This window comes from Coturnix japonica, chromosome 3 (assembly GCF_001577835.2).
Source record: "Coturnix japonica isolate 7356 chromosome 3, Coturnix japonica 2.1, whole genome shotgun sequence".
In the NCBI taxonomy this organism is placed as follows: Eukaryota; Metazoa; Chordata; class Aves; order Galliformes; family Phasianidae; genus Coturnix; species Coturnix japonica.
Genome location: NC_029518.1, coordinates 53306843 through 53331859, shown reverse-complemented (window position 1 = coordinate 53331859; position 25017 = coordinate 53306843). Strand labels below are relative to the sequence as shown.

Sequence of the window (25017 nt, the reverse complement as noted above, 5' to 3'; positions counted from 1 at the left end):
TCTTCCACCCCAAAATTTAAACAGCTGCTATGTGAGAAGAAAGCAACAGACCAAACAGTGAAATCTCCCTTATCCTGAGAAACATATCTGCAAAGTAGGACATTGCCTACGAATGATTTGTGTTAAAAAAAAAAAAAAACAAACAAAAAAACAAAAACCACAACAACAGTCACTTCTCTATTAAAATGAATCCACTGATAAACATGGAAGGTTCATCTTCATTCCAAATGTCTCATATTTTAACTAATCTGTTTCAGTTAATTAGGCAACAATACTGAATTCAATGCACATAGGGGTTTCACACAGCAGCAATGAGGAACTAACAACATGGCAACTCAGAGCAGGTAAAGGGATTTATGGCCAGTATATTAGAAAAAAAAAAGACAGAGCACCAGATCAAAAGATTTTCCTCAATTTTGTCCCTTCTTACTGCCATTGTCCCTCACCTCTCCAAACAAGAGAAAATAATATGTGGAAGTATTGCATATATTCTGCCTCCCAGGAATGACCCTACCAATGTTGCGTGAAGAGTGACGATTGAGAAGGGCTTGCAGAAGGTCTCCACACCTTCCTTTTCCATCCCACCCTCAACATATGGTGAAGGTCATGCAGGAACTCCCCAGTTCTCTAGGTCCTAGTAGTGAAGATTCCCCTCAAGACATGACAGTGTACTTATGAACTCTGCAACTGACTTTCCCACACTTTGCCACAAAGAGAATCCTCTCTTGTGGGCTTTTTTAGACTAGCTGCATACCAATCCACTCAGTTTGGAGACCAGGAAACCTGAGAATACAATATAATTGTCACAAGCAGAGCTCCTTTTATTCCCTTGGAGTGAAAAGGCACATGTTAAAAGGTATCTAAATTCCAGCTTCAGGATATACAAAACCCTAGAAAGTATTACAATTAATTATTTACATGTTTTACTCTGTTTTGCCAAGAAGAATACATATGAACTAATTCAAATTCCTAACTGCATCAAGGCTCAGAAATGCAACTGGGCTTAATGAGGGCAGTTTATTTGCTGTGAAACTAACACATTAAATGTCAAACTAATGAATTCTAAGGTCACTGTATATTACAGTAGAAAACGTAAATGTTGATGAGCGTGAAACACCACCAGCTCCAAGTTATAAACCTCTAAAACATAAAGCTGTGCTTAGAAGTATACATTTTGATTAAGAGCATGATTATTACATATAAAACCTCATATTAATGAAACTAATATACCATTGCATATTAAATTTTTATGTTAAGAGGTAAAGCGTATTCTTATATTAGCATATGCATTTTGTTTTTAAGCTCTTGAGGACAAGGAGACTTATTTATAAAGTCTCTCCCTGTTCCAATAAATTATGCATGAACTCTAATCAGTTAGCAAATGAACAAGTAATTGTTCTGCAGCATTATTAATATTCTTCATAATACAATATGCTATCAGAACTAGAGGTGTGGCACAACCAGAAATCCCAAAAGTACACTAAATATCAACTGAACCATGCAATCCCAATATACTAGATAAACTTTTCTGATGTTACCCAATTAACTTTCTATTAATTGTTCTCATTTGTTATTCTATGACCAGATCCATCAAATGTTTCCCAATTATAATTTCAAATGATATAATTTCCTTTCTAATATACAGTAACCTGAAACTTTTATGGCTTAGAAAGTTATCATTAACAATTAAAAGAAAGAACAAAGCAATTATGAATGTTTTGGCTACCATTTCTATAGCAACTATCACATATATAAAATACTACTCTATCCGTGGGATATTAAATACAATGCACATCCTTCGAGCAAACAATATTGTAGGCTTTTCACTCTAACAATCTAAGTTCATCTAGGAATATACAACACTGTATCAGAGTGCCTTACAGGAGCCCGTCAACAATGGCAAATCTTTCATATGTGAAATGAAAAGTAAAAAAAAAAAAAAAGGAAAAAGGAAAAAAGAAAAAGGAAAAATGAAAAATGAAAAATGAAAAAGTAAAAAGGAAAAAGGAAAAATGAAAAAGGAAAAAGGAAAAAGGAAAAAGGAAAAAGAAAAGAAAAAAAAAGAAAAAAGAAAAAAGAAAAAAGAAAAAGAAAAAAGAAAAATAAAAGGGGGGAAAAAAAAAAGGAGATGCATGAGAGATAACCCCAAGAAAAACCACACTCTCAGAACTTTAGTCTGGTTTCCAAACAACCTACAATCTTAGCTTCAGCCATAGAAAGTGAAAAGCTTGGATAGTGGTAACGTTGCAGGAATCTGAGAACTAACAGCTTGCAAGAGTCCGTCTGCAGATGACCATGTAGAAAATGCATTTGGTGGCTTTCAGCCACCCACCCCAGCAACAAGTTCAGGAAGCCTGGTGGGCTCCCTCTACCCTGGCCATGGCAACCAAACCAAAGAATAAGACTCTTTATTTCTGTCAAAAAAAAAACCACACAACTCCTCCAATTATTTTGAACAGACTTTGAAGTATCTTGACATGTAAGGCACAGAGCATTTCTAGCAAGCAATTTCCATTGAATACAGTTCTGTTTTTCATGGCCATAGACCTTCTCTGAGCAGTTTTAAAGTTTCTAAACAACCTTATCCAAAAATATATTTCAACCCACAGATGATTCACTAACTTCCAGAATCACAAAAATCACCAAGTATGGGAAAGACCTCCAAGATGATCCAGTCCAACCGTCCATCTACCACCAATACTGCCTACTGACCATAACTCTGAAGTCCCAGGCTCCCTGCCCATCCAGTCCCTCGAACATGGGGTATTACAGTGGTGAGAAGACTCCTGCAGCTCTCCCAGCTGTGTGCATGTGTCAGAACTCATCTGGGAAGTAATGGGACAGGAAGCACCGTCCCAACTGCCATAACCACATGTCAGGTCCTTTGGTCACAACAACCCCAGGCAACGCTATGGGTTGGGGCAGAGTGGCTGGAAGACTATGTGGAAGAAACAGACCTGGGAGTGTTGAACAACACTTGGCTGAAAATGAGCCAGCAGTGTGCCCAGGTGGTCAAGAAGGCCAATGGCATTCTGGCTTGTACCAGAAATAGTGTAACTAGCAGGACCAGGAAGATGATCGTCTCTCTCTACTCATCTCTGGTGAGGCCACACCTTGAGTACTGTGTTCAGTGTGGGGCCCCTCACTACAAAAAAGACATTGAGACCCTGGAGCATGCTCAGAGAAGGATGACGAAGATGGTGAGTTATCAGTAGAACCACTGTTTCAGTATTTACTTAAAAGGCAAATGCTGAATAGTTTAACAATGACCCCAACCAGCGAGTTTCATTTCTTCCTTTGCTAAACCTCAACTTCAGAATCCCTTTTCCAGTGTGATCACTTTAACTAGAAACTTACTTTTTTACAATATTTTTAGCCACGGCTTAAAGGGAGTAAACACAGTGAAATCCCTTCCACTATGTCTGGCTCCTAACATCTCTGAAAGACTATAAAGAAAGAACACTTGTACATCCACAACATATGAAAGAAACGATTTTTACGCACAGCATTTTGCAGTATTTGGACAGTTCTAGTTTTGACATGAAATGCCCACAGCTAAGTTAATCAAAAATTAAGACTGACATTTCATCAGTATGAAGTTCCCATTCTGCTGAGCTACTAGCAGTACATTATGCTCACATCAGTATGTATGACATTATATATTAAGTGTACTGTGATATTTAGGGACCAATGACTAGAATAAGCATGCAGCATTAAGCTTTAAGCCCTCCTACAGTTAAATAGTTGTGTCATATTCTTAATAAAGAAAATGTATGCAAATAATTACATAATTATTGACAGAAAAAATAAGCCAAAAAATCACTAACGTTGTGTTAGTGCATTAACCAATACACAAGCAACATATGCATACTACTTTGTTTAATATTATTTACCCAGTCTGGGGGACAACAGTCTTACTAAATAGCCTTTCAAGTCCAAGTATCTCCCAAATTTAAATCAAAGGGAGTTTCATTAGTATTTGAATTATAATATATACTGTTAATAATCAGTTCGCAGTCCAAGTTGATTCCTACCAATTGTTTTGCTTTGGAAAAAAAAAAAAAGAAAAAAAAAGAAAAAAAGAAAAGCTGGCACTGGGTGCATATTTGATGAAATGCTTTTTATTTATACGACGTTACGCTTCAGTCACAGTTTCCTTACTCACTGCAGCAGGTGGTTTTGGAGATAGGGAGAGGAAGGCTGAGAATCATGAAGCCCATTCACATCAATGATTTTTTTATTGCAACTGCACATCCTCTTCACCTCCACACATTAATACCTTGAAAGCTTCCCCTGCTCATGTTGGATATCGCATTAGATAGTAGGAAGAATTTCTTCTCAGAGTGGTTGGGCCCAGGGAAGTGGTGGAGGTGGAGTCACCTTTCCTAGAGGTTCTAAAGGAAAGGGTAGAAGCAGTACTAATGGACATGATTTAGTGGGCAATATTAGTGGTATGTGGAAGGTTGGTCTAGATGATCTCTGAGGCCTTTTCCAACCTTACTGATTCTACGATTCTATGTGCTGAGCATGCCCATGCTCTGATGATGGCATGTCCCGTCTTCTTTGTCAAATACTTTACATAAAATTATGCAGTTTGTACAATATTTGGTATCAACACTTAACCCAATAGGTAACAGGGATTAAACACGAAACCTTGATTTTTACAGTTAGAACAAACCATTCTTTTACCATTCATCATCCCTCCTGCAATTACAATCAGTACATCTTAGTATATCATAAACTGTCAAGATGTGGGTAAGTCATAAGAACCAAAATTTCTTTCATAATTTGTCACAATTCAGAGAAATGAAAGGAATAAATCAAATCCAGAAAACTTACAAAAACACAGTTAATACTGAACTCACCAGGAAGTACAGTGGAGATACTTCCACAAATGACTCCAGAGTGACTCAGCTCCCACTTAGATCAAACTCCTATCTGTCTTCTAGGGGAATTTCTCACAAAGCTTATTGAATATGGCTGCTTACTTTTGAAAGTTCACCAATTATTATTAAATTGTTTTCTTGTACAGGCTCAGTTTCTGACTTACACTATGTATATTCAGAGCATGACACTGTACACAAACTACAAGAGACCAGGAAACTCAGGGAGCACAGTCCAAGTCAATCCAAGGTTCCCTGAATGAGCCATGCCCCTCTGCAGAAGCTCTGGGTGCTGCAACAAAGCTGGACCAGGAGACCCAGAGCCAGCAGAGAGTGTGGAAACAGGCTGACATCTCTCTACAATGGCAACACTGTGGCAACACTCTTCCTGTACTGGAAAGTTACAGGTAGTTTTAGGATTTGAACATTTTAAATAATACTGGAAAAATGAAGTGCTGGGAACATTTGTTTAAACACTGGAGAAAATGTATGATTTAGCAGAAAGCATTAAGGCAAGTCAAATGATTATAGGGAAATAAAATTATCCATCTTAAAAGCTGGTTAATCCAACAGGAAAGAAAAAAGAAAAAAATAGCAAAGAAAAATCAACAACAGAGCCTTTTAACAGTAAGCAGTAACTGAACACTTAAATTCAAATATGGTATCAAACCTAAAATTTAACAGTGAGAATAGCAACTCAAGAATAATAACTGGTAATATCGTAGGAAATGTTGCAGTCTCTAAGTGTTTTCAGTGGAAATCGGATGCCTTCTAGTAAAGCACATACTAGGGGAAAAAACAGAAGACAATAACAATACATAAGGCTCCAAAAACAGGCAATTGAATAAAATTATGTGCTTGTTAAGGAGTCACAAAAAGAGCTATGAGGAAAAAAAAAAGGAAACAAACAAACAAGCAAAAAAAAAAAACCATGGAAAATCTCTGGAGAAACATTGGGTTTCTTTTGCTTTTATAAAAAACATTCTATGTTTAGCATATATTTATTTAATATGAAATAGAAATATTTTCATTCAGCTTTCCAAAATGGTTAGGAAGTACAGCTCTGCTAAATAAATAAATAAATAAAATATCAGAGCGTAAGAAAAACTTACTTTGGACTTACACTGGGCTGTAAGAAGCTAGGTCCTTACTGGTATTGTTATCTCACACAGAAGACATAAAAAGTCTCAACAGCCTACATAACATAGAGACTGCCCAGCACAATGAGGACAGCTCATTAATGGGAGCTGAGTACTCTACTGAGCTGAAATAAGGCATGTCTGAAAAATGTCAGAATAACTGAGCAGGTGCACAATTAAATCTTCAGCTGCTCTAGTGCTCTTCCTGGATATTGGAGGGGTTGGAGTGAAAGGCAGCTGTCATGCTCTCTTTCCCTCAGGGGCTATGCCTCTTGCTTAAACTCAATGTCAGGTACTCTGCCCAAGCTACACCCTGCCACTGCCTGGCCTGTGCTTCAGTCCTACCTCATCCCAAAGGATGCCCAGCTACAGTGGTACCAGCTTCAATACATCCATAGTCTGTTCCTGCTTCACCTTTCCAGGCACCCAGGAAGCAAAACCAAGCTCTAGAAGTGAGAGGTCAGCTGCAAGTGAGAGGCAGGCAGCACACTGCACAGGCTGCAGATGTAACCAGCTCAAACTATAAGAATAACACACTGAGATGTTATTTTGCCTTTGCAACTTTTTGTTTTTCCAGTGGTCATAAACCTCTTGATATATCAAATTTAGCTAATTTTATCAACCATGTTTTTGTTTTGTTTTGTTTTTTACATAGATGCAATGTCTATGACTCTAAAAATATTCCCTATGTAACTTTAAAACTCAGTTTATCACAACTGTCCAGTACCCAGCACCTGTTGCTTGCCTTAAGGTTGACACACAATATCTAAAGAGGCTTGTTTTTAATTAAAAGTTATTTGTCAGGAACGATAGAACTCAATCTAAGCAACAGCTTAGTGACAAGGTTGTATGAAGTGATTTATCCAACTCACCTATGAGAGTCTTGTACAACCATTTTAATTGTATTTTATTACGTGGAGTAGAAAAACTGAGAAGAATTCATTCTAAACAAAACACTCAGTATCTGTAACACTGTAAGGTTTTGGCTGTAACAGAGACAATCAGCCAGAATGAAACAACCACAAGCAGAAAACCGAGTAGCAAGCACTCAGTGCTTGACATATTTCACTGCAACATCACCTCTAATTTTGAGTCTGCAAATGGGGATACGACGTCATGCGTTTGCCTCTAACTGCTGATTTATCTGTGAGCACCTGCCTAATATATCATGTTTATGTATTAAGTACCACAAAGTCTGCAACTTCATAGGGCTGAAATGTATTTAATGTAGCAGTTACTGACCACCTGAAGTGCTGAAACAAGAATTATTTCAACAGTGAAAACTGCTAACTTCTGCATCGCGATTTCATATCCCATGCATCACTGTGCCATTTTATTCACCTTGATTTGAAACACCTCTGCATTCATTTTATTATCTTCCTTTAAATAAAAGGAACAGTTGCAGCTTTAGCACTGTCAGCAGAAACTGTAAACAAGGTTAAGTCATGCTCAGCTTACACATAAAAAAGTCCTTCTAAAACTGGAGCACGTCATCCCTCTACACAACTTTTGAACAGAATAGCTGACTATTTACTGAAGGACAGTAGGTTATGATACTCAGAATCAGTTAGAACAGCATAATATATATTGTCAAAAAGACTGCAATGTGTTGAAGATACTCATAAAGTACACTGCTAGAAAAATGATACATGTAAAAAAATGTAAGAAAAAATACTGCCTGCGAGGAGAAGGCATTCAAATCTAAAACAAGTGAATAAATAATTCACTCTGTATAACTGAGTCAACTACAGCAGATTTCAGGCAAATACCTGATCACGTATCCACACATATCAGTAAGATCACTTGAGATCTTAGCATTGTGATTATTGTTGGAAAGAAACTTTTTATCTACTTCACTGTCAGGACCCAGGAGGTTAAGAACAAAATTGTAGAATTTCTTCAAATATTGGTACCTCCCAAGCAAGAACTACTTTCAACTCTACAAAGCTTTACAATGGGATATTTGCCAATACTGTATTCTGCACACAAACATGTGCTGTGAATGACGAGGAGCATTTCAGCCAAACACAGTGACAAAAACGAACCAACCAACTAAGAAACTATCAGGGAGTTACAACTTAATAACTACGTGCCTTCATCAAACCTAAGATAAAATGAAAGGCCACCACCTAGAATTCCTGGAGCTCAGTGAAAGGTTTGCACTCAACAGCATGAGATTAATGCTGAAAGAACCCACCTGCAGCCTAGCTGTACTTCTGATATGAGGAAGAGCTTCCCTTTCTGATGGTGAGTACTCTGGCATACACATTAATGACCCAGAGACTTTGTGTGCTCAGACTACTCAAGTCAAAAGGGGGGGGGGGGGGAAAGAAAAAAAAAAAAAAAGAGTCCATCACTTTTGAAAAAGCATTTTTAAAGTACTGTATCCTTGCTCAAATCCATTTATTTCTATTCATAACCTCTTCCAAGAAACATTTAGATGTTCCCACCACAACGTATTCACATTTCTTATCCCACCATGTCTAAATATTTATTACCAAAAATGCCAGAATGCATTGAAATACTTATAGGAGGCACTGAGACCTCAATCTTTGAAACAAGCCAGAAGAAACCAAAGGGAAGCCTTATGCAGATGCTAGTTGCACATTACCTAATGTCTACAGGATAGGGAAACTGTGCTCCTCTGCTTCCCACCATAAGCATCACTTTCAATGCCATTCACCTATTTTACAGCAATTTAAATTTAAAGCCAATATTTTGTGGGCAGGGAGGGTACACAGAAAGGTATCCTGTTTTTTTAAGTCACTGCAGAATCTTTTGGTGAATCCACACAAGAGCCTGGCAGCAAAGAAGCAGCATCAACAGCACAAGTCCAGGTGTTTGGGAGGAAGGAAAAGGACAGCACTGATATAGGCTGCATTTTTGGCAGGTGCTAGCCATTAGATCTGCTCTGCTTAATCTTGAAAGCCTCCTTCAGAAAGGAGGGAAAGGACAGGCAAAAGGAACCAACATCCTTGCTGCAGCACTTAGACAGATGGGAAGAAATACCTATAAAACAAAGGGTATAGATAAGAACACAGCTGCACACATCCTCTTTGCCAAATGAATTCTGACTGTGATTAAAAGCTTGGAAGAGCTTCCTAGGAAAACAGAATAGAATAAAAATCCTTGCTGTTTCTGCATGCTAACAAGAAACACATTGTGATACATGTTTCATTAAGGGAATGAAAGAAGCATTCCGATTTATTAAGAGTTTTGATAGTGTAGTGTTGTAAAGAAGGAAGAATTAAGTTTGTGGTAAAACTCTCATTTAGAAGTAACAGAAGGAGGTGAGATCTTACTTATTTCATGAGAACAACTTCACTTGTAAGAGGTAAAGTAGGGCTATGGAATTATTTATTTATTTGCTGATGCAACAAGAGTGAATATTGGCCTCTGTAAAAGAAAGTAACATACTAGATAAACCAAAATATAAATAATAAAACTGAAAGTAGCAGTCTTTTGACCTGGAAATTTTATAGATTGGTTATATTGGAACATTTTAATAATCTACTTTTCAGGCTGTGCTGTTCCAGTATCAAAGTTTGAAAAAGAATATACTGTTACATGTGACAGCGTTGCTGTGAAGAGGACATCCTTCTAATTAAACTGATACTCAGTGAATGGAGCACCGAATTCACCACAAGAAATAAAAGCACAAACTTTAAAGGGAGCACATGCATTAGATGATTTGGATTATAAAAACAGGTTTATAGGATTACTTTTTCAAAGCTTTCATTTGTTGAAAATATCTGGTTTATCTTCATCTTGCTGCAACAAAGATACAGATTAGGAACACAGCAAAGCATTAACAGCCACTTAGGCTGGAAGAACAACTCCTCGAGAATATATTAACAGAGTCTACATTTTGCACTTTATTTGTACTGACTTACAGCTGGGACAAAATGACCAGGAAGTCACAGCAACTTCCTGCTTTTTCATTAAATAACTCACTCAATCTCAGCATAATTGGACACTGAATAAGAGTCAGCTCAAGTGCCTGTAAATCTGCAACACAACTAATCCATAGTACTAGATTCTCATTCATAAACAGCTAAGAGATAGATATACCTTAAGATATGGTTAGCAAACAACTTACATGCACAGTAAAACCGGTCCTGGTTGGCAGGAAAACTGTTGCATAGGGCAAGTGTAAAAGGCTCTAAGCACCTACAATAAAGGTTTTTTGTTCTGCACCAGAGAAGGAATTTGCACCTCCCTAGCCACACCCGCGAGGGAGCTCCATGCCCTCTTGCAACAGTTAGATAATAATATGAGGTCCCAAATGCTCAGGCTGTTTAAACGAAGGTCTTAAGAAAACTATGCCTGTTTTTGTCACCTCCTTGTAGCGTTTCACATAAAGTTGGAGATGCTCCAGGAATAAAGATGCTGCAGAACATCACAGCATGGCTCCACTAGAGCACAGCCAGTGCCACTGCACTCATACCTTAGCATGGCTGCCTTCCAACAGCACTGTACGGAAAGTTCAGACTGCGGTTTTAAATGCCATCTAGACACCACTTAACTGAGAGGTGTAACCTTTAGTGTAGGAGTTTGGAGAACTGCTCCCACTGAACAAATGAGTAACATGACAGCAGTGCATGGAGGAAGCTTGGCTCTTAAGTTCAGACAAACTGAAAAATAAGGAGTCTCTGCCTAATTGACCTCATTTACAAACAGTTCTACAAACAGCAGAAGGTTACCCCTTCCTAATTAGACAAAGCAGAACATGCTATTCATGCTATTCATGAACTCATCATTGCTGAAGGGAATCAGATGCTGAGAGCATCTCAAGAGTACTACAATGTATCATAATTATGCAACTAGTTCTATCTAGATGTCTTATTTTGCCCATTTCTAGAGAAAGAAACCCAATTTACTTGAATTTTTAGATGGACCCATTAAGACTATGCCTTATTATGTTCCATTGCTCTGTTATTTAAATTTGTTTAAATCCAGTGTTGGTCAGGACAGAATTTTGATACTGAATGACTAAACAGAAGATATAAAATACAGGGAGAGAAAACAATCTATAATTTCTATAACTCTGCTCTAATTCACACAACTGAGTATGAATCACCGCTTTAATACCTGAAATAAAATATACTTACTGGTTAAAAGAAGTATTTTGCTATCATATTTTTATCACTCTACATTACCTTACTTCAAAGGTAAACCTGAGAAACCTAACAGCTTCTTCTTCTTCTGTCACATCATTTAATTTTTGAATATGACACTAATCAATATATCTTAATTCAGCCTGAGCCAGTACATTGAAAGTTCAGTACCTGAGCTACTGTATTCAAATGAGAAATGCAAGCAAAACCAACCACACTACAGAAATAATGGGGAGGAAAAGATTTACTAGAGCAGAAATTGGATGGTATAGTTTTCCGCTCCAAACAAAACATCTACTGTTAATTACAGACTTTGCAATAATATACACTATTGTGGAGACTACTACCTTCAAAGACTGCATAAGTAAACTATATTGTTTATTAAATTCAGATTGCCTGTGCCTACAGACATTCTGTCTAAGATTGCATGTGGCTGGGTCTGCATGTTGAGCCAAGCTGCTACGAACACTTTACAATAGTACTTGGAGACAAAAATAAATCAGATACCACAGTATTACCAACTAGACAAATGGAAACCTTTAAAAAGTACCTTAAAGAAAGAGTACCTTTAAAAAGCCCTTAATTTTACATAAGTTTCAGAAATGAATGCATGTAACCAGAGGAAAAGATGTTGCATATTTTTTATTAGCGAGTTCTGTTTGGTCATGTTACACAAAGCTAGTAACACTTTTTCAGGTATTTTAAAGTACTTCTTTTCATGAAGACAAGGCACTTATAACTTTTCCTGACAGAGACCAAAATTCTGTTTCGAGCTTCTGATGCTTGAGTGTTCTATTCATGCTCGTTTGTTTATTTGGTAACTGAAAGCACCAGATTCTGATATGACTTTCTACCCTTCTTATAAGCATTGTTTCAGAAAAAGAGAAGTTCTGTGAACCAGCCCTGAGAACTGGGGCTGGTAAAGCTCACCTGCTCTCAGGAAAGACTCTGTGCAGTATTCACACTCCTCACATTTGGAAAGCCAAATGAGGTTTACAAAAACATTTTGAACACATGCACATAATTTGTTTTTCCAGCTGTAACAAACCACAACACAGCATTTGGACATTTAAAAAGATCCCCTAAACTTTTCCCTCTTTATTTAAAACAGCACTAACTTCCAAAGTTTTCCTTATCTTGACTCAAGAAGTTAAGTGTTTTGGCTGCTGAACTGAAAAGCCAGCCCTAAGATAGATTGTGCATCTCTGAGCCTTTTGTGCTGGCACACTGCCACAGCCTCTTTTCCTGACTTGTGAGGCACATCCTCATGGTGCAGATAGTTCTGTTTGATACTCACCTCCAGCCTGTCAAAATCCAGAGGCTAAACACCATGAGCACAAAGCCAATTCTGGCTTTTTTTCTATTCCTCAAATAATCCGCAAGTACTTTACTCTGGGCTGTACAAGTGAGGAAACCTATTTCATAGTTAACTTCAGTTACAGTCAAGATTATAGAAGCACCACAAACCAGTCTCACAAATATTTTCTATCTTCTTAAGTACAGAGGCTTAGAAATTGACAACAGAATAATGTCACATACAAAAATCTTCCTTCTCTTTGGGAACCAAATAGGCCAGATAGGCTGAGTTTTGTGCTGGACTATTTGTAAGGGAAAGGATGGGATGGAGTAGAGATGAAGCAAAATACACAAAAAAATAACAATAAATTGAAAAATGCATCAAAAACCCCAAAACAACAGCAAATAACAGAAATAAAAATATTTACATCTGCATTTTTAAGCAACATTGTTTGTTTTCACTTTATAGTTCAGTTTCATGTGAGCCATTAGATAATGTGAGCACTCAGAAGGTAATTCACTACTCTGAATTCTGTCTATAGAGAAGCACCTTTTTTAAAAAACAAAACAAAACAAAACAACAATTAACAAACAAACAAACCAGAATAAGGAAGTTCCACATCGAATCCTCTTAACTGAACTGGAGCAAGAATTTGAGCAAGAGCTTCCTACTTCCCACAACTGTATCTTAACCTACATTCTCAATGATTTTTGGAGAGTCTCCACATCTCTCCTTTCTGAAGTTGAACCATTTCCCGCAATGCTCATGAAGCCACATGTCTACCTGGAAGGTCAGGTTTTTAATCATAGCTCCAATTACTTCAGCAATTCAATGTAGATGCAATAATTTATGAATAGATACATATTCTATTCTGTATCTTGTTCTCCTTGAAATACTAAAGAATTAGGAAATAAAATGACAAATGAAGCTAAAGTTGATAAATACAAAGGAGAATGTGATGGGAAGAATCCCTCATACGCTCTATTAATCAGTATAATCAAACAGGAATAAAACAGACAAGAATAACATCCCTGTGGGGAATTTTATAACCTTACTATCTCAGTTCTCTATGCTGGACAAGAGGCCAGAAAAAATATCAATGATTATTAGGAATAGCACTCAATAGAAAGTCTAACAGCTCACACCACTGCATAAACTCATACTGTTTCCACATCTTTAACAAAAGATACAGATCTGGTCTTCCTACCTCCTGTGTTGGATAAGCTAGAAGATGAAGGGAAGTCATAAGAATCCTAGGACAACTATATAAACAGTAGAACTGAAGAAATAGTAAATTAATCTGGATTATTTGAGATGGAAGAATGATGATTGAAGGAATATATTCTAGAGGTTTATGAAATAAATGTCATTAAAAAAAAATAATAGAGAATGACTTGCTGTTTTGCAGTGAAAAATGGCGCTGCACAACAATTTAACAAAAGAGCAGCCTGTAGCTTTCTCAGTAAAGGAAAACACTTTCTTCCACATAAAACTCAAGTTGACTGTGGGAATTGATATTTCTGCAGGACAACGGGCAACACAACAATTAAAAAAAATCACTTGACAAATTCAGAAATCACAGAGGTTGGAAAAGACTGCCTTGATCACCTAGTCCAACCATCCATCTAGCACCACTATTTCCCCAGTTAACCACATCCCTTAGTACCACATCTAAATGTTTCTTGAACACCTCCATGGATAGTGACTCCATCACCTCCTGGACAGCTTGTTACAACATCTGGCCACTCACTGTGTATCACTCACTGTGCGCCTCTCCCATTCTTGCATCTTCCCCTAAGCTAATCTAATAAAGTACATTTTGAGGCCTGGCACTAGTGTCTTCTTGTTATGTTATTCTTAAGATGGGAAGAAAAGGAAAGGAAAAAAAAAAAAAAAAAAAAAAAAAAAAAAAAAAAAAAAAAAAAAAAAAAAAAAAAAAAAAAAAAAAAAAAAAAAAGGGGTTAAATTAAAAATTAAACTCTGGATAATGAGATGTGAGTACTTCAGCACACCAACTTTAGGTAGTTTGTTCCCCTCTATAAAACTACAGCTGTTCCAATTTCTCCTCCTCTTTCAGGGTGTGAACAGTGCATTGCTACATGGATACACCTTCCTTTCATTTTATTACAAATGATCAGGTTTCCTTTTTTTTTTTTCTTTTTCTTTTTTCCCCCTAATGCTTGAATTGAAAGCTTTTGGTTTAAAAGAAGTGATTTTTATTTTATTTTTTTTTCCATGTTAAGAAAACCGTCTGAAAAAGAAAAAAAGATTGATTCTCTGTCAGTTTACATCCCTGAATGGTTAATACAGTGATCACACCTACACTAAGTCATCCCACATACATAATACATACAAAGAACTTTCCCTTATCCCATAATCTCTTTAGAATTGGAGTAAAATTAATCAGCAAAAGTAAACAAAGCTAGCACATAAAATAGCTTGCATGAACCAAAGTTTTCCTCTCACTGCAGACCAATCCATAAGTACTGCTGGAGCTCAGAATTGTTAAATACTTTAAAAGAAGATAAAATTACCACTTGTCTACACAGTCCTTCCTGCCAAGGCAAAATGTTTTGTCCTGCTGTCATCCTTTGTTTCACAGTCAGTATAAACAGTTCCCCCACTGGTAAGTATTCTAACCCTGTGGTGTTTAGACTTTCACTGGCTTGAATTATTTATCATTCCTTTCTCTGCAACACATAAAAGTAAAAATGTGTAATGGAAAGCGGCCAGTAACATCATTGAAGCTCAAAGTACCCCTTTAAAACCTTAAACCAACCCAGAGATTTCCTCTTTGACATGTTATCTAGTTTTTCTTAATTTATTTGAGTGTTCCTGTTCATACTCTATGTAAGTTATACCATACATTAACTCACTGAGAAACAAAATCAAACCAATTCTACTTAACTATCATTAGTCTTGCCCTCACCTCATCCAGGTTCATAATCCTTTGCTCTTCAATATAATACTTTTGCCTTTGTATTGCCTTCTCTTCTTTTCTGAATTATGAACACTTTAAAAATGCTCTCTTGGTTGCCTTCCCCCTTTTAAATTTCAGCCTTCTGAAGAAACTTGTACCACTTCTAATATTGCAGTCACTTTTTCTTCAATAGAAGGATATCTTATTCCAGATTCAACAAATCAATCAAGAACAATGCAATTTCTCCCCATCTTATCTTCTTTTTTCAGGTTTATTGCAGATGAAAATTTCAAGTACACTTCACAGAAGTGCAGTGATGTGCCCACAGCTGTCTTGTTACACAGATAATTATAAGCCTGGCTTAACAACTACCTAGTATGCTTACTTTTGCACACTTCAATTTTACTGGTTGTCATTCGGAACTTGAACATTCAGTTTAAGAAATACATTGTTACTTTCTTTCAATGAACACTCATTTCACTGTTTCTGTGCTTCTTTTCTAATAGACTCCCTCCTACTTCACATGAAGCTCACACGTTCTGTTTCTTAATAATCCAAATATGAAGCTTACTGTGTGTTTTTCTATTCAGAGTTTTTATGTTAAGGCTGATCCATTCTGTTACTTGGTTATCTCCTCTACCAGAAGATAATGTCAGCTTGATGGAACATATCACCATACCTTGTCAGCCCCTCTCTGTTGTAGAAAAAAACTATCGGAAAACAAAGATACTAAGACAACAGCAATAATCTCAAGAACCATTCTCCATAGGTACAAAGATACTTGTGGTTTAGAATAATCCACTTGCAAAACTGACTATGGTTATTCCTTTGCATTCTAGATGAGCAAAATTAAACATGACCACATAATCAACGGAATGAGCCACATCTTCCCTGATCCTTCCATTTTTTCCTGGAATACCAAGTACATCAGTGGGAGTGGGAGAAGGAAATGAGAAGTAAGACCATGTTTCTTGGTGTTCTTGCTACAACATCAGATGCTGACACATGTGCATCAGGTCTCCTCTGCTCCGCAAAGTTCAAGTCCACAGAGGGTTCTTGCCATTACAGGACCACTTCAACATAATTCTATGAGTTCTTCTAGGCATGTGATGATTCCTACCAGGCTTCAGTAAATAAACCTCAGCCTCCAAAGCCCTGAAACTTGAAAAGCTGGAAGCGCAGGAAGTACAAGGACACCAAATTGACACGTGCAGGAAACAGACTGCAGGTACCTGGTTGATTAATTTCTGTTAATTGCCTGAGAGCTCAAATGAGATTCACTTGCTTCCACTGGGCATCTGCTTAGTCACTTGGCCAGAAAGCTGTCTTTTTGCTGAAACAGAGTCCATCTTGATTATTATAAATTTTAATGGTGCAAACATCTTAGGGAACAGAGTTTCTTTAAGAAGGTGACAGTTTGCACCTACCACATACTGTTTTGTACATACACTATTTTCTCTTTTTTTCAGCAATTGCAGCTGTACGAAGTGTTCGCTTTAAGAAACACTCTCCTCCTTTCATGAAGCATGTTTTAACACATTCTTGTTCCAGTCTGGAAATATCAATATGACATTACATTTTCACTTATTTATTTTTAATATAATTGTATCAGCATATGACCAAACCTAAACATGAAATAGGACACTCTCATCTGTCTGCTACTCCAGAAAGCTGTTCGGTAGATTTCTCAGAATAGTCACTTGGCTTATCCTGAATGAAACCAACCTGCGCTTCCTCATTCAACTCTCTCAACATCAGTAGATCACTTTGTTTTTTCATTGTAAAAGCGTCATGATAACAAGGGTAATAAAGAAGTAAAAAGTGTCACCATGGTATAATTCTTTCTGTTGCAAAGTTCACATACTTAGAGGTCAAGTATTTGAGGTATTCCTAGGAAAAATAAAACTTGTGATATATTACTTTCGGCAACCACATCGGATGAAAACATGAGAGAAAGGCCAAAGACATTCCTGGAATGGCATTAAGAAATATTTGGAACAAATGAAAGCAAACAGTAAAATGAGAGTGGAAAAGGTATGGGCAGGTTCTTGCACAGAACAAAGAAAAACCTCAGGGAAGAAAGAAAAGTCTGTAAGTCTAAATTCCTAATATATCTTAACCATGTCTACTATCAGCCAGAAAGTTGACACTGTCAATCTTGAAGAGTCCAATTGTATTCCCTTTACCAAACACTTTGGAAAAAGAGCCACTGTCTCTAAAATAGACTTTTTTTACCACCTTTATTGTCATGTGCAACCTGACAGCCTTTTCTCCGCTCCACAGATAGAAGTAAGAACCAGCAGGTAGTAAACAGAAGTTGGGCAAGTTAAATCACACTGCAGAAATTCTAGCAGGTACCTCTGGTGCAAAACAAAACAAAACAAAACAGAAAAATCAACTGAGGACTGCAGCAGTCAGAGAAATGAGTTAACTGCAAGGTGTGTCTCCCACAATGCTTTTCAACAGCCAATGCAGAGTTGAGAGGTGTGGAAAAGCTGGTGAAGCTCTCCCCTGCACAACTTGAGAGATATACATTGTCAGTGCTGCCTTACTGCAAAGCAATACTGACTCAGTCACACTTTTTGGTGCGGGAACATAAGTAAAATGGCTTGCTTTCAGAGCACATGTGATGGGACTTCACAGGCAGCAGTCAATGAGCTCAAGAGCTGAGGTTTGGTCACCTTGCTTCCAGAAGTAGGTTAATGCTGCTACTGGAACAACTAAAAAAAAAAAAAATCTTCACAGGAGCACTGAAGCAAGTTTGTACACAATTTTGTTTTAATTTCATTTCTTTTCCATAATTGTCTACTCTATCAGCTCCTTAAAGCGCATGCAAGGTTTCACCTAAGAAAAAGCAAAATGGATACAAACACACAGAGAAGAGCTCTGGCTTATGTACTATGAAAATGCAGGGTTCTATTAATGTCATTCAAGTTGTCTGAATTTATCCAAGAGCTTAGCATGAGTTGTTGTTTCATTTATCAAGGTCAGAAAAAATGTGCTAATTTTCTTGAATCTTTATATTCACACACTGCAGAAATCACACAAATTGATTTGATAACACTGGAAGATGACCTACTTTTCCTCTCCCTGTACACTCAACTCTTGCTTTCCCTGCACTGAGGGAAGTTATATAGAAAGTATCAAAAAGACGTAGAAATACAGCGGATGTCCCTGGCTGGTTTTCAAGAGGAATACCATACGCTGTAGGAAGATGCAAACCTTCAAATGAAATAACACATGAGATTTCTCATTGTCTGTGACCGGAGGGTTCTGTTACATATATTCAAAAGAAGGACTATGCCACCAGTCCACATACAGAAAAAAAACAACAAAGCAAAACCCCCTGCTACTGTATCCACTACTCTGGAAGTACCTGGTGGCCATCACGAAGTACTGCTCTATACACTGTCAAACAGCTGCTCCTTTCTATCCACAACAAAGGGAAGGGGAAAATACCACCATGCCCTGTTGGTGCAACTAATTTATTGCCAGCTTGATCTGTTAGCATGTCTTATTTTTATAAGACAAGCAAGGCAACTAGTCCAAGATAATTCAAAAGCCAAAGAATAAATTGCTAGTCAAGACATTTCTACCTGCTGTCAACACAGCAAAGTCAGAGTGAAGTTCAAAGAAAGCATTAAAAATGATGAGACTGTAACCTTAATTTTTAAGTGAAAGGAAAGTTCTTGGTTTATTCATACCTCCCTTCAAAAGCAGTTGCCTTTTCAGCTACATTTTAAAAAACAAGACCAGAAACAAACAATTTATATTACCATAAGGATTTCAATGTAAAAATAAAACTGAGAATTTCACATGCACTGTGGGAAAAAAACCCAACACATTTAAGAGTTAATTCATGTTAGCTAATAAAATAGAGCAGATAATCAATATAGTACAACAGCCCTGACTTCCTCAGGAAATAAGTAATCTGGACTACAGACAGCTTTACAAAAAGCATGCATAGCATTGACACTTTGCAGCAGTCTTCTTTGTGTACACAATCAAATACAGTTCCATATGGTTCGTGGGAACTACCACAACAAAAGGGGCAAGAAGATAATACAACACTCAAACATTTAAATGATACATCCTGCTATGTTACAGAAATTCTAGTATGCTTGGTAATTTCATATACTATTTAAATTTTATTATGTTGTGAGCTATTTATTTGGGGAAAAAATTATATACATATATATTTATTTTTTTTACTGTTATTTATTTATTTTAAGTAATTTAAACAAAGTTAGCATGATCTCTTAACATTATGCCCCCCACTGGACACCATTCCTACTTCATGAACCTTGAATCAAAGTCTAAGCCTTTGAGAGCATATAGGTTAAGAGCTTATTCTGTACTTAAGTCTCGCTTTCTCAGACAATATAGGGAGTATGTAAATAAAGGGAATGATTTTTGAGAAATTTCTACTCTACCATCACTCTTCCTCATTTTTACTACACTCTTAGGCACTTCTAAGCAATTTTAAATTGAAAAAATGTACTTTAACTTAATTCATGGAAATTTGTCTCAGGCTAGTTCACAAGCCCATTGTATTGAATTTTCTCTTTACCTTACCAGTAAAGAATCCAGAAAAAAAGAAAAACTTTAGTTACTACTATGTACTGGCATCAACTGCAATGACAAACTCAAAGCATTTGGCAGTACAAGAGAAGCCACAAATAAATGAGTTAAGAAAAAGGATAGGAACAAATACAGTAAATGTAACAGATGCGGTCCAGTTTTCCAAAACCAGTTTTCCAAAAATTATTGCATAACAATAAAGGAAAAGCTGAAAATTCAAACCTCAGTCTTCACACGACAATGTTATCCCTCCTCTTGGGAGAGGTGGAAAGAACACACATTCTGCCAAGAACAATGACAAGTACATACATACAAGAACATGCTCATAGCTGGGGAGAGAAACATGTATTTTCCTTAGAGCTTGTATTTTCCTTAAAATTTCTTTAAGAACTGCATACTACAGAGGACAATAAGAACTCTCAATGACAACCTCTTTAGAAAACCAGCACTTCCAAATTCAACCCTATGTCTCAGTAGGAAGAAATCTGCCTTTCTGCATGTGGTCAAGCTTTCCTCTTCTTCAGTAAAGGTGAAAAGATTTTCCACCATTTTCTATGTAATTCCACAAATGTACCTTCTTCTAGCACTTAACACTGCAGAATAATCCTGCTCCGATTCCACTTATGAATTATTAAAGAGACAAATATTTGAAACTATCTTGGAAAGACAGAAACTCCTAACTATTCTGAGTAAACTTTTTGTAATCTCTTTAAAATTATCCTCAAATAGCTCCCCCACCAAGATGATCAAAAGTCACTAGTACATTGTAAAGCACATCTCCATGAGATAAATTCCATCATAATTAAAAGAAAAAAAAAAAAAAAAAAAAAAAGATTCCAGCTACAATTTAGACATAGGATCCAATTATCCATTTCATTTTCATTTACACCTCGTGGGCTAGATCATTTATCATGTTTCATGATAATGATCAGAAGGCACATTGAAAGTGATTTCTGGAGGTATCAAATTATCTACCATATTAGCATAGCTTACAAGGTCCTGTAAACAAATACTATGCATAAATATGAGGTAATTAAATTTACAATGTGCAGGAGCAACTGATAAGTTACTTGTCTAGTAGCTGCCAAAAAATACAGGTTACTAAATTCAACATACCAGTTTAGTTGCTTAAGTAAAGTAATTTAGCTCCTCATAACACATTAGGAATCATAATGGCACTAGAACATCAACAGGTAGAGAGAATGCAGCAGGCTCAAGATCTGGAGATGAATCTCTCATCAAATGGTATTATTGCTTCTTGCCACCAACTCATCCATCATGTCTGTGAGACAGCTTGGAATGATAGCACTGGACCTTCACATTACCTCTCCTTGGACTCTGTCTCATCCATCTTTTGCATCATTCCCCATTTGTGTCTGAGTATCATCTCCCTGCTGCAAAACTGTGTGTGAACCTGTAATGCCTTTAACCTGCAGTGCCACTCTAATAGTAATTGATTTCTTTTTTCTGCAGAGACAGTGCTGAGTGAGACCACAGTTGGTTGCAGAAGCCAGGAGATGGTCAGAACAGCAGTGCGCTCCAGACATCCTATGTCTTTCAGCAGCATGACCCATTTTCAAGGAAGTATTGCTATAATTCCATAGACAGCTATTTTATACTGCATATAAATTTACCAATATATAACATTGGTATATGGATATGTATGCAATTTGTGTTCCCACAGTTCAGCTGCAATTTAATAGCAAGATTGCCTCAAATACAGGTGAAAATTAATGTCAGCGGTGGCTTCACTTTTTATTTTTGTTAACAGATTCAGTATTAGAACACTATTAGATTTTTAAATACATACTAAAGCCCACAGGTGCGGCTGCCTTCAAGAAATAAACCAACAACTTAGATTAACTCTACATTGATCATGGCAAGACTTCACGAGCATGATGACTTGTGTACCATAAACCACCCAAGACTAAGCGTTTTAATTCAGCTTCATCTGAATGCTGTTATAAAAGTTTAATAAATCAAAATGATCAAAATGCCCCCAGTGGCAGGTTGGGATTCAGTTTCCAATTCAAATTCCCTTTAATATATGGCTTCTCTGACATCCTGCATTTTCTGCCATCTATGTTGAATTCCAAATGTACTCCTTTTCATCATTACCATGCATCTACTCATCAGCACGCTGTTTAGCAGCCCTGCCAAAACCATAGAGATGTCAAACCTAGAGGGGTTTTCCCCTTCCCCAGACTGCAAAAAGATGGCAGGTAAGGGAACTTTGTCTTCCATTAAGTAAATATTTTCTTAACCTCTTTGCTAACATCAGTGGCATTTAAACTGAGACAGACTAACCTGAACTGCAGCATTCAAATGAAAGTTTTGATTTAAATAAATGGACAGACGGAACAGCTGCTGGAAGTGGAATTAACCAAGTGAAATACAGCATTGATGTGTGGGGCAGACTGGAGTCATTTTAATTAAGTTGAGAAAAAAATCACGTTACTTGCAGATGATCTTCATCACTGCACTTGAATACAATTGCAAATATGAAGAAAAGAAACAAACCTCTCATTTCTTCCCTGAATTTACACTGGCTGACAGCTTTTTCCTCATCTCCTTCTTTCTTTCACACTGGCTCCTCCACAGTCCAAAGATAACAAAGGTTCTGCCCCTGCAAATTTTTATTTTTTCAAATATTTTCTCAGCTGCTTAGATTCACCTGCTTCCCCAGTAAGGAATCATATAACAAAATCACAGATAGACAGGACAACATTCACAAAGCAAGACAACTCTTATGAATCATTAAAATCACCTCTCTGTTATCACTGGCAACACAATTTTCACGTGAGCTGAGAAAGACCGCATCCTATCTTGCTTTTGCTGGATTATTCAGAGCATGCAATAATGCACAGCTGATGCTGCCTGTAAGAGGGCTGATAGTACCTGATCCATCGCATAGGCAGAAAGCCCCAGCTGGATGCTACCTGCAGCCAGCACTAAGCCTACTGGCACAGAGCTCACTGCAACTGTGGTCTGCTGGCCAAGCTTATCTCAGCTCAGTACTTCACATTATAGGCCCTCAGCATTTTTGTCTGAGTAAGACAGACCCATAAAGCTGTATTTCTTTGACTGCCAAATGATAGTAAGGTTTCCACAAGATTCAACAGGAGTAACAGCTCAGTGCCTGCTACTCACAACTACCAGTACTCAGACACCTCTGTGAGCCAGTACAACTCATCATAGCACAGAAAGGTAACACAGCCAGCAATTTCTTGCCTATTTTACACATCGAGGCAGCCCATGCAGAACTTATACTTAACTTTAAAAGTGCTTCCTCTGGGTCAGTCTTAGCCTGGTTGCCCAACTCACTGCACTGCTGTAGGAATGCCTCTCTGCACTGGCACATGAAACAAGGGTAGAGGAGAGGAACAGATGGAAGCGTTTCCTTCAGCAGTGACAGTACTCTTTAATTTAAATCCATGTCTGCTATCTGAGAAATTTTTTTCCTGAAATGCCTGGTGAACTATTATTACATGTTTAAGATATATCCTTGAAATGATTCCCCTGCCTAACAGGCTAGAGCCTAAACTAAAACAGATGAGAATTCGCCAATTGCATCCATAGTTTTATGAAATCAGCATGAAATATTTTTTTAAAACCAGACATGTAATTCAATTCAGTTCAGAGCTTATAAAATAAAATCAGAATAGGAAATACCATAGTGAAGTTTCAGTTACCCCATTCCACGTTGGCAATTCCCCTTAGCATTCCCCTATTTCTTACAAGTTATTTATAATATGCTGACACAAATCAAAATAAAGAAAAATAATAATCCTGTCTGAACACAAGACTTATTTTTAATTTATTTATTTATTCCCCACCATGAGGGTTGTTGAACACAGAAACAGGCTGCTTAGAGAGGTTGTGGAGTCTCTGTTCTACTAGATATCCAGAACACAGCTATCCTGCCTGGGTGCTGGACTGCATGACCTCCAGAGGTACCTACCAACTCCACTTATTTTGTAATACATAACAAAGACATCAGTGGCACCAACACTACTGGAAGAACCTGCTGCCTTATTCTGTGAACTGCAGAAGGAAGCTGATGGGAACTGAGAGCCAGGAAGTGGAGACTATTCTGAGATTCACTTTGTAAACACGTTGTTTTGGTGTTTATGTACCCAGCCAAAGACAACTTTCAGAAAACAACCAGGTACACCACATTATTCAGTATGAAAGCACGATGTGACTTAATAGCACACAGAAGTTTTGTACCTAATAAACGTATAGAAAAAAAAGAAACCAAAACAACTATTTGTAGTTATAAAAGAGACTAGATGTCCAGAAATGCATTTGCTTTAGATTTGTACAAGTAAGACTCAAGAAATTAAGAAAAACAACCATGATAGACAAACATCAATCTGGCTCATCACCAGCATCCCTAGCCTTCCTTCTCTTTCTCACTTCGCCCAGCTGGTTTCTGTTGAGAGATATGTGGGAGAAGAGTTCTCATCACAGTTTCCACTGAGGAGTGTGTAGAAGAGAGAGAATAAGAAAGGACTTCCACAGGGTTGAATACCCATGTGCTCTTTGTAGAGGCTGGGTGAAGAACTGTATGAAATGGGGGAACAACTGCTTGGACTGGCAAAACTAGAGCCACACAGCATTAGTGCCCACGGCAGAGACTTGGAAAAAGTATACAGCAGACAATGAAAACCATAAATAGACAAAGTCCCTTGTACAAACCTAGTGAAGTAGATTTAATCTCCTAAGAATGTTTTCTCTTTGTGAGAGATTGTCTGGGAGGAAAATGAGATCTGTGGGGGTTTGGGATATTTTTTGTTACACTTTTGCATTCTCTCTGTCTTCTGTTTGAAGCAGGAAAAGTAGTCCAACAGGAGAAACTGACTGACTGCACCTGGAAACAATAAATCAAATGGTTTACAGAATGCACAAGGTGAGCACAGGAAAAATGCAACAGATTTGTTTCAGGGGGTTTGAGTTTGGCTACAAGATGACCTAATAAAAATAATGATTAAAAATAGTTTAATCAATTTGCATACTCACTGCCATTCGATTCAGCCATTCACTTGGTATTTTGTGTGTTCTCTCCCTGTCTCTGTCC

At 37.3% G+C, this 25017-nt stretch overlaps 1 protein-coding gene across 17 annotated transcripts in view; it reads right to left on the bottom strand.

Annotated features, from left to right (window-relative positions):
• Positions 1-25017, bottom strand: part of PTPRK (protein tyrosine phosphatase receptor type K) — a 389675-nt gene that overhangs the window by 166982 nt on the left and 197676 nt on the right. The gene's annotated exons all lie outside the window — the stretch shown is intronic.